At 30.0% G+C, this 10,626-nt stretch overlaps 2 long non-coding RNA genes across 4 annotated transcripts; both read right to left on the bottom strand.

Moving 5' to 3' along the window:
• Nucleotides 1-1,094: 1,094 nt before the first annotated feature.
• On the bottom strand, nt 1,095-2,020 carry LOC145315025 (uncharacterized). 2 transcript variants are annotated; one of them, XR_013877923.1, is made up of 3 exons: nt 1,754-2,020; nt 1,508-1,643; nt 1,095-1,239 (listed from the first exon to the last, which is right to left on the bottom strand). It is a non-coding gene; the product is annotated as an uncharacterized LOC145315025 (long non-coding RNA). The 2 variants fall into 2 exon arrangements; XR_013877922.1 differs by lacking the exon at nt 1,754-2,020 and having other exon boundaries at nt 1,508-1,747.
• A 4,076-nt stretch (nt 2,021-6,096) lies between these two features.
• Nucleotides 6,097-7,019, bottom strand: LOC145315024 (uncharacterized). Of its 2 annotated transcripts, XR_013877921.1 has the most exons (3): nt 6,753-7,019; nt 6,507-6,642; nt 6,097-6,238 (listed from the first exon to the last, which is right to left on the bottom strand). It is a non-coding gene; the product is annotated as an uncharacterized LOC145315024 (long non-coding RNA). The 2 variants fall into 2 exon arrangements; XR_013877920.1 differs by lacking the exon at nt 6,753-7,019 and having other exon boundaries at nt 6,507-6,746.
• Nucleotides 7,020-10,626: the final 3,607 nt, after the last annotated feature.

Below are 10,626 nucleotides of genomic sequence, written 5' to 3'. Positions count from 1 at the left end.
CTAAATTTAGAAGTTTATTTCATTGATAGGTGGAACTGTGCAGAGAGAGCAAGAAATTTACTGTTTCTTCAGAAGATTTTATGGATTACAAATGTCACATGTCTTGTGATTTCAAGTATTGAATTTATTCAATACTTGATGTTCAAGACATGTTGGATAAATTTCTTGTTTCTCGAAAGAAATGAGGACACAGTGGAACAACTTGGAAGGACTACAGGTTAACTACCAAATAGCCATTCTAACTTAATGCCATTTATACTTTTTACTAAAAAAATATTCTTCCTAGCCTTAAAAGTTCTAGGGTTTTAGTCTTGTAAAAATCTTACCTAGAATTTCTTATGTTTGTTGACATAGATTTTTTAATATTCTTGCTATCTATATCTTTTAGGAAACAAATTATGAACAATCTAACATTTATTTTCTTTTTAGAAGAAAGCATATTTGTCACTTCTAGAAAGAAAAATCTGGAAAGGTAAATACTCCATTAATATCTCATAACAATCTTTCTAAATGATTATTTTGTTTGGCAATTACATCCAGTGCACACAAAACCCCCCTTCCCCCTAACCATTCTATTTCTGGAAGTTGAAGCAAATTTATCATTCAAGCTGTTTGAAATATGTAAACCCATTTCTTTATAAAGTTATATGCTTCTCATATCTATTTTGTGAAAAATAGAGGGACATATGATTTGTTATTTTAGATTTCTTGAAAAAAGAAGAATTGTTGACATTGCTGCAGGTAGTATTAAAATTATGTACAACATAGTGTGGAATAAACAGAGGCAGACAATGGGGATTTCTTATAGAATAGTTTCACTTTAACTTAAATTTATTCATGTCTCAGTATTGAAGTTTATAAACAGAATTTAATACTCAAATATCTCAAGTTTAGAATCAAATAATTAAAGATTGCTTTTGCTATGACTTTTTGTAGGCTTTTTATTTAAGAATACAATCTCTTCTTTTAAGACAAAATTTGGAGTTTGTGGCTGTCCACACGATTTTGTGGCAAGTCTGGTGTTGCGTGATCTAGTGAAATGTGAAATATGCAATTTATAGAATAACATAAACAATTAAGAAAAATAAAACCAATTCAAAACTTAGATAATTTATTACAGTAAAAAATATATATATGAAATCACAAAATGAAATAGTATAGATGGTATAAATATAGATAAGATAAATAAAGATAAAATTCCCCTTCCAGGACTGGTTTTGAACTCCAGGTGTGTTAAAACTAAAAATAAACCAATTAAAATGCTAAAATAATGATTATTGTGATAAAATATAAAACATTGACCAGTAAAATCTACAGGATAAAACCATGAAATAAGATAAAAACTGGTCTAAAACTGGCATAAGACTTAAACATGCTTAATGACCAAAAATAATAAAATATCACTAAAAAGATGCGTCAGAATAGCAAATAAAATATGGTTAAAATTAGATAAAAAACAATATTAGAGTCAAAATCAAAATCTGCATAAAATGGAACAAAATCCTACCTACAGATGCCTGATTTGGGTAAAAGAAACTAGACCACTAGACACTGGACAGCACTATAAATCTCAGGAATGGCAGATACACTTAGCCTAGGTAGCTAATATAAAAGGGTAAAATTGTTCTAGATTATTCTATGTACTTAATATAAAAGAAAGATAAATAAAAATACATTAAGCAATCAAATCCATTTAATTACAACGAATATTGAATGTTTAATGCATATAAAAGAGATAAAATGATAAAAGTACATAAAATAACTAAAACTATAAAATAAAAGTAAAATAATAATTAAAATAAGATTAAAAGAGCTTGATCTCAATTGAAATCGATCAAGGAATAAAATAAAATAAAATAAAGTAAAAGAAATAATCAATATGACATAAAATAGTCAAGTGATGAAAGGAATAAAATAAAGAATTAGTCAAGTGATCTCAATTGAAATCGATCAAATGAATAAAAGTAAGTAAAATAATAAAAGAAGAAGTGATCAAATTGACCAAGAATGATCAACTGATAATGTATTCAAAGATACATTGTCATTTATAGGCGAGAGTAATGTTATTGTTTTGATTTTAAACCAGTTTTGATAATAAAGTTATTTACTGTACATATGTACAGCGATTTTGAAAGGTAAATTAAAATATTAAAAATATAAAATTAGATTAAAATATAATTAAAATAACCCATTTATATAGATAAAAAGTCGTTGGTATTTTAAGATAATAATTAAGAGAAAATAAAGATATCATATTATAAAATAGGCAAACTCTTTGCATCATTTAACATACTTTGAGCTCTTTGTATGATTTTTATTAAAATGACAAGAAATAAGGTATTTCGATAAATTTAGGCAAAATATCAAGACTATTAAATTTAATCTAAATAAAATAATAAAATTAAGCAATATACATTTTGCATATCTCATTTTTTCACACAACATTGGCCCCAAAAAGGGATGCAAAATATATTGCTTTACCTGTACTTTCAGCAGATATAGCATCAGAAAAATCCATAACATCAGAGAGTAAGTTCATCATGCATAAACTAACCATTCACAACAGTATTAATTTGAAGAGCAGCAAAACTATCAAGACTATCTTGAAGATTAATTGTAGCCAAGATAAATGAATAGGGAACACCTAAATTATTAGCCTTGATTAAGGCAGTGATATCAAAAAGAAGATCAGCAATACAATCAGGAGTGTCTCTGAGGATTTGATCAAGCCAAGACAATAAAGAATTGAACAAAGAACACAAAAGAAAGGTTTAGGAGATTATACAACACATATCAATGAGATTAAAGAATTAAAATGTTGATATAATCCTACAGTAAGATATTGAATTAATAAAAAAAAATTATATTGATGCAAAACTTAACAAATCTATTTCTGACTTGATTATGCTAAAACATAATATGAAGTAAGATAAAAACAAATTATTAAAATATTAAATGTTAAAAACATTTCATTAACTCCTAATATTCTTTTAATTTAAGAGTCAAATAAAATACTGAACAAAAGTAACAATTTATCATTCATTTCCTATAGATTTAATCAGTAAAAAAACACAAAGTAAGATTTCTTTGGTATGTAAAACATACGGGTTAAAATTGATATCCTTATGTTTTGAGAACACATTTATATTGGAATATAATTAATATTTTACAATCCAAATCTAATTGATATAAATCCTTCCCATGAATTATAAGAATTAAGTATGAACAAGGACTTTTGAAAATTACACTACAAGAAAAGAACATTTCTTACAGTAAAAGGGAGAATATCAAAATCTTAATATATATACTAAGTTTTGAAATTATTTAACAATTCTTTTTTTCGACACTTCAAGGATAAAATGAATATCCAATGTCAAGGATAAAAGTAATACCCTTATTTATTATACTTTATATTATAAAATGTTTAAATTAATGTTTCGACACTAGAGGATAAAATGAATATCCAATGTTAAGGATAAAAGTAATACCCTTATTTATTTTTTTAAATTATTTGATTAATATGAATGTTTTGACACTCCAAGGATAAAATCAATATCCAATGTCAAGGATAAAAGTAATACCCTTTTAAATAAATATCATTTAATATTAGTATTTATATTTTGACATCTTTGGAAAAGGCAATAAAATATCTTTGCTCAGGATTAAAGAAATGTTCAATAATATTGTAAAACCGTAGAAAGCAAATTATTTCAATTATCTAAATTTCATACTTTAAATAAGATAAGTATTGTCTAAGGCAATCAATCTAACTCATTAAAATAAAAATAAATATATTCACATTTTAAATATTTGTTTAAGTATGATAAATTATACTTATATAAGATATTAACAATGGGCTAGTTTAAGCAAAAATATGATAAAATGATTTGAAAATTAAAAAAACATTCTCATTTTCTGTATTTATTATGGCAGAACTGAAAAAAAAGCATTAAGAGAAAGGAATTAATATTGGTATGAAAATGATACCTATATAAGATATTAACACTGAGTTAGAATAAAAAAATGTTAAAATAGATTTGAATATTAATTAGTTACAAATATAAACATTTTCATTATCTGTTATTATTTTGACTAAACTAAAAAAACAAGTATAAATTGGTGCAGTTGCAATAGCAACAAGATCAGGACAAGTAAGCTTCTCAATACCACTTTCTGACTTAAGTGAGGAAGCATAATCAAATTAGATATCATTCATTACTTGATATTCTATGTGCAGAATATTTTGAAAACAAAAATCTTTTTTTTTGGAAAAAAATTAAATAAATAAAAAGTAATTAATTAGATTCATTCATACATTAAGTAAGCAAGACATTTTTAATGCAATCATTCTAACTTATTGAATGAGGTATAGAATGTAAAAATTATATTAATATTTGATTTGTGAGAGATAAGAATGATAATCTATGCTATTACAAGCTTTAGCTTATTAATAAAATTTTTTAAAAACTTCATTAGCAATATCTAAAAACGTGTTTGATATTTGTGCTGAATATGATAGAAAATAACCATGACATCAGATCACTGATATCAAGATCTTTAAATTTTAGCTTCTCATTAGCTTTAACAAAATCACTTTCTATTTTGATAAGTGAATTAAATAAACATCATTATTCATTTCTTGACATTCCACATGATCAATATTTTTGAATCTCTGATTAAGATAATGTTGAATATTCTCCAAACCTTTTGTAAGAAGACTATTAGCAGTAAAACACATTTTACTGAATTTCAAAATGAAAAGGCAAAGATTCAAGCCTGTAATTACAGACTTACCACTGGCCTCAAAGGAAGAGCAAAACAATAGACAATTAGTTCTATCTTTTATGAAGATTATTTCTGCATTTATAGTTCCATTATTAATCAAAGGAAAGTCAAAATTGTTTACATGTGATTGATTTTCCAATTTTGAATCAATTTTCTTATCAATACTTTCATGAGCAGAATCAATAATACAAGCAGAATCATTTTCAAGAACAACATTGCATGAAGAGTTTAGAGGAATATCTAAACTAGCATTTAAAGAAGCTTTTCTAAAATCATAGGAAATAAACAAATCATCATTTTCACTTTGGTCAGATATTTGGGTAATAAGACCCTCAAATATGTAATCATCAGAATTATTTGGTACATCATTTAAAACATCAGAGGATACCTGAATATTATTTGAATCAATAAGTTTGCAATCAGAATCAAAAAGTGGATCATTATTTAGACATTCAGAAGAAATAAAACCTGACTCATCTATCAAGCAATCAAATGGGTAATCATTACCACAATTAGAAGTAATAGTACAATCAACTATCTTAGTAGCATTTGTATCATTTAAATCTAAATTATTGGGTAGTGTATTAATACCAGTATCAGCCTTATCACTAAATTCCTCAATATTTAGCATATCAACAAGCATTTTAAAATTACTTTTTAAAGAAGCCTTAATATCAATATGTATTGATTTATATATTTTATGATGGTTATCATATTGACGTGCTAGAGTAGTAAGTTGTATGGAAACATTTAGCAATTCTTCAAGGTCAGACTCACAAATTTTATCATACTTTTCATCAGCAATGATATCATTTATGAATTTTATGTGTACATTTAATTTTTCCTTTAACTTAAGAACAATGGTATGTGTTTTATATGGAAATTGTCTGTTCATACCCCTACTGGGATCAGTAATAGATGCTCTAGTTGTATATGCTTCAATTTTACTTTTCATAAGTGAAAGGAAATGAGAAATTCCTTTTGAAAATTCATAATTTAATGACTGTAATACATCCATTTTGAATATCAGATTTTTCTTAATGTATATTTGTCAAACTACAAAATTGCATTTTCTTTTAAAAATTTACACAAAGGATAATGGTAGCTGGATACTGTTGTGAATGGTTAGTTTATGCATGATGAACTTACTCTCTGATGTTATGGATTTTTCTGATGCTATATCTGCTGAAAGTACAGGTAAAGCAATATATTTTGCATCCCTTTTTGGGGCCAATGTTGCGTGATCTAGTGAAATGTGAAATATGCAATTTATAGAATAACATAAACAATTAAGAAAAATAAAACCAATTCAAAACTTAGATAATTTATTACAGTAAAAAATATATATATGAAATCACAAAATGAAATAGTATAGATGGTATAAATATAGATAAGATAAATAAAGATAAAATTCCCCTTCCAGGACTGGTTTTGAACTCCAGGTGTGTTAAAACTAAAAATAAACCAATTAAAATGCTAAAATAATGATTATTGTGATAAAATATAAAACATTGACCAGTAAAATCTACAGGATAAAACCATGAAATAAGATAAAAACTGGTCTAAAACTGGCATAAGACTTAAACATGCTTAATGACCAAAAATAATAAAATATCACTAAAAAGATGCGTCAGAATAGCAAATAAAATATGGTTAAAATTAGATAAAAAACAATATTAGAGTCAAAATCAAAATCTGCATAAAATGGAACAAAATCCTACCTACAGATGCCTGATTTGGGTAAAAGAAACTAGACCACTAGACACTGGACAGCACTATAAATCTCAGGAATGGCAGATACACTTAGCCTAGGTAGCTAATATAAAAGGGTAAAATTGTTCTAGATTATTCTATGTACTTAATATAAAAGAAAGATAAATAAAAATACATTAAGCAATCAAATCCATTTAATTACAACGAATATTGAATGTTTAATGCATATAAAAGAGATAAAATGATAAAAGTACATAAAATAACTAAAACTATAAAATAAAAGTAAAATAATAATTAAAATAAGATTAAAAGAGCTTGATCTCAATTGAAATCGATCAAGGAATAAAATAAAATAAAATAAAGTAAAAGAAATAATCAATATGACATAAAATAGTCAAGTGATGAAAGGAATAAAATAAAGAATTAGTCAAGTGATCTCAATTGAAATCGATCAAATGAATAAAAGTAAGTAAAATAATAAAAGAAGAAGTGATCAAATTGACCAAGAATGATCAACTGATAATGTATTCAAAGATACATTGTCATTTATAGGCGAGAGTAATGTTATTGTTTTGATTTTAAACCAGTTTTGATAATAAAGTTATTTACTGTACATATGTACAGCGATTTTGAAAGGTAAATTAAAATATTAAAAATATAAAATTAGATTAAAATATAATTAAAATAACCCATTTATATAGATAAAAAGTCGTTGGTATTTTAAGATAATAATTAAGAGAAAATAAAGATATCATATTATAAAATAGGCAAACTCTTTGCATCATTTAACATACTTTGAGCTCTTTGTATGATTTTTATTAAAATGACAAGAAATAAGGTATTTCGATAAATTTAGGCAAAATATCAAGACTATTAAATTTAATCTAAATAAAATAATAAAATTAAGCAATATACATTTTGCATATCTCATTTTTTCACACAACATCTGGGAATATAGTTACATATCCTGTGGGTTTCAAGCTATTTTCTTTGGGTTTGTTACACCCCCAACCCCACTTATAAAGAAAAATCCATCCCCATTAATATGTTTTTTGTTGATTTTTCAAATTCTTTTTTTATATGTGCAAAGCCCCTAGAGGCAGGGTGAAATTGCTAGAATGTTTGAAATTGATTTTGTAGATTAAATTGTCAATTTTTGTTAAAGTTGTAGGCTCAATTTTGTTTTTACTAGGGTTGAGCCAGATAGATTATTGGCCAGATACTAGATACATGATAATCTGCTGATTTAATATGCCAGATATCCAGCAGATTACCAGATATCTGTCCAGATAACCAGATATTGAAGTAGAAAAAACTGGTGTTTTATTGTGTATATAAAAAAGGTTTAAAAGGGCCCCCCCCCCTCTATCTCAGCTATAAAAAAGGTAGAGGGCTATTACTGAGTGACTTCATAAATATAGATATGACACATAACTGAGAGTTAGAATTTTTTTCCTTTCAGCACAGGATTCCATCAAACCTTGCATGGTCATCCTTTTAAAATAATATATGATTTTTTTACTTAAACAAAACATTTCATGTTACCAGGATACTATTATAGTACATCCTAATATAAAATATAGGTGTCAATTTTATTTTCAAAGAATGATCCTGCAGGTCCTGATTCTCCAGGTCTTGAAAATCTTAAAAAGGCTCATGTGACTGCAATTTTTGATTAATATATTTCAAATTTCAAAACTAGTCTTCTAATATGTTTGGACATATTCAAATTTCATGAAAATCCGCCACCTTTTACCCACTAAGTATTAGCTATCTTGATCTTGATCTTGATCTTGTCTTGATAAGGCTTTCAGCACTGGAAGTGCTACGCCTCCTCCCGTGGTTGGCACTTTTTTTGGTGTCGGGCCATATTTGTTGAAGATAGTAATCTATTGCAGTTTTCACAGGTTTTGTAGTTGGGCCTGTATACTCTTGCCGCCGTTTCTGTCCTGTCTGGTTGCGGCTGTCCTGCTTCTATTGTTACTGTACATTTTTTGATATGTCTTGCTATATTTGATACACTAATACTCTTATTGCACTTGTTACATTTTCTTTGGTCTGGTCTGTCCGCGGCTACCCCTCCACAGACTTTCTGGTGATTTTTCTTGTTGGATTCAGTTTTAAAGCTCATGTTACATTTATCACAGTTGAAAATGACTTTATGGCTGGATACTTCATGCATCCTCTTCCTATGGACTGCCAAGCCTGTTTTGTCCTTACAGACCTTGTTACAGCCCTCAAAATCACAGGTAAAATTTGTTGTCACAGGTACTTTGTTGTTTCTCTCTATTTTCTCCTCTCTGTTCAGTTTTCCTCTCTGCTTTTCCCACTTGTCTAAGTGTTTCATTCTCTTGTTGACTCTTTTCTTCCATTCCTTCCTCTGTCCGGTCATTTGACCAATCCTGGTGTAGTCCATACCAGCTTCCTTTACTAGTTTCTTGTAGTATAACATCGTCTTTCGTTTCTTTCCTGGAACTTTCTCTGCTGACTCAAGACTCTCCATCCATCCTAATGTCACTGCTTTCACGATTCTGTTGTCCTCCATCCTCATGATGTGACCAATCCTCTCTAAACATCTTTTCTCAATCTTCCATCTGATTGATTTGATTCCCAGCTCTGTCCTTATGTCTTGCATGTTTTTACCATCCTCCTGCATCTGGATTAGTGGAGGTTTGGTCTTGTTACTCCAAATGTATCTGTACATTCTGTCGACAAAACTCTGTAGCTTCTTTATTTCTCCATTCTGCCAGGTTCTTACTTGGCAATCAAATAAGAGCGCGCTCTCAACACAAGCTTGAGTGACTCTGGCTTGACATCTCTTGGACAACCTGGATCCCTTTAGCTGGGATTTGACCTTAGCCCAGGCTGCCCCCGCTCGTTTTTTTCGCTGTTTAATGTCCTCCTCAGGGCCCAGCCAGCTACCAAGCATCCTGATCTTGTTACTGTCATCTGTCCCAAACTCTACCTTCTCCTCCTTGTCCTCATTATTCTTTTCTTCAAATCTTTCCATCACTTCTTTCATCACTCTTAGACCTGTCTCCATCTCCTTCTTCTGTCCTATCACAGTTGTGTCGTCAGCAAAGAGTTCCTTGTCCACTCTCAACTTTTTGGCTTCTGAATTGAATCTTTCCCATGAGCTGCTTGCTGGGAAAGCTGAACCAGGTACATATTTGAAGGTAATGCCCATCTCCAAACCTGCTTCATCTGCCTTTCTCTTTCTTTCTTTTGTCCCCACTCTCATCACCACCTGGTGGTAGACATTGAAAAGGACTGGGGATGAGGGATCCCCCTCCCTGAGGCCTCTCTCTGGCACCCAAGGTTCACTAAGTCCTTCTCTGCTTTTTATCCTGTATTCAGTTGCTTCATGTAGTCCTTTCAACACCGTCAATGCTTTCTCCTTCATGCCGTATTTTCTTAGGATCCCCCACAGAGCTGGTTTGTTAACTCTGGGGTATGCCTTCCTCAAGTCCAATAATCTGGCTACTGGGATCCTGTCGTCATCTAGGGTCTCTCCTTTAGCTGTTAAGCGCCTCTTCAAGTCTGTCACGTCCTCCTGAATCCTTACCATCACCTGAGTTGCGTCTGCAGTTGACCTATCCTTCCGAAAACCCGCCTGGTCATCGTCGAACAGCTCCAACTTCTCCGCCCAGATTCTGAGTCTGTTAGCCATGATCCTCGCCAGAATCCTGCTGCCCATGGCCAGCAGGCAGACTCCTCTGTAGTTGTCTCTCCTGTTCCTGTCTCCTTTCTTATGTAATGGGATTACTAAGCCAATCTTCAGATCGTCCTCCCACTTGTCTGAACTATTGTTAAACATAAATTGAACTAAATTTACAACTCGGCTGATTATTTCTTCTCCTCCTTTCATAAGCATCCCCAATCTTACTCCATCTTGGCCAGGAGCTGAATCTCTCATCTTCTTCATTTCTGTCAGTATTTCTTCTCTGCTGGGTGTCTCCTCTAACATGTCATTCCAAATCTGTGCTCTCTCTGTTCCACTTATGTCCTCCACTTCATTTACCGCAGCCTCTATCTCTTCAGGGGTGTTTTCAAACCTTTCCTCTGACACTCCTTTGAAGTGGTCTCTAAACTCCTCCTTGGTAATGGTGGTGGTGTCTGTTGGTCCTT

Source organism: Acartia tonsa, chromosome 3 (genome assembly GCF_053477335.1).
Source record: "Acartia tonsa isolate MP-2025a chromosome 3, ASM5347733v1, whole genome shotgun sequence".
In the NCBI taxonomy this organism is placed as follows: Eukaryota; Metazoa; Arthropoda; class Copepoda; order Calanoida; family Acartiidae; genus Acartia; species Acartia tonsa.
Note: the sequence above shows the minus strand (reverse complement) of the source record. Positions and strands in the feature narration are given on the sequence as shown.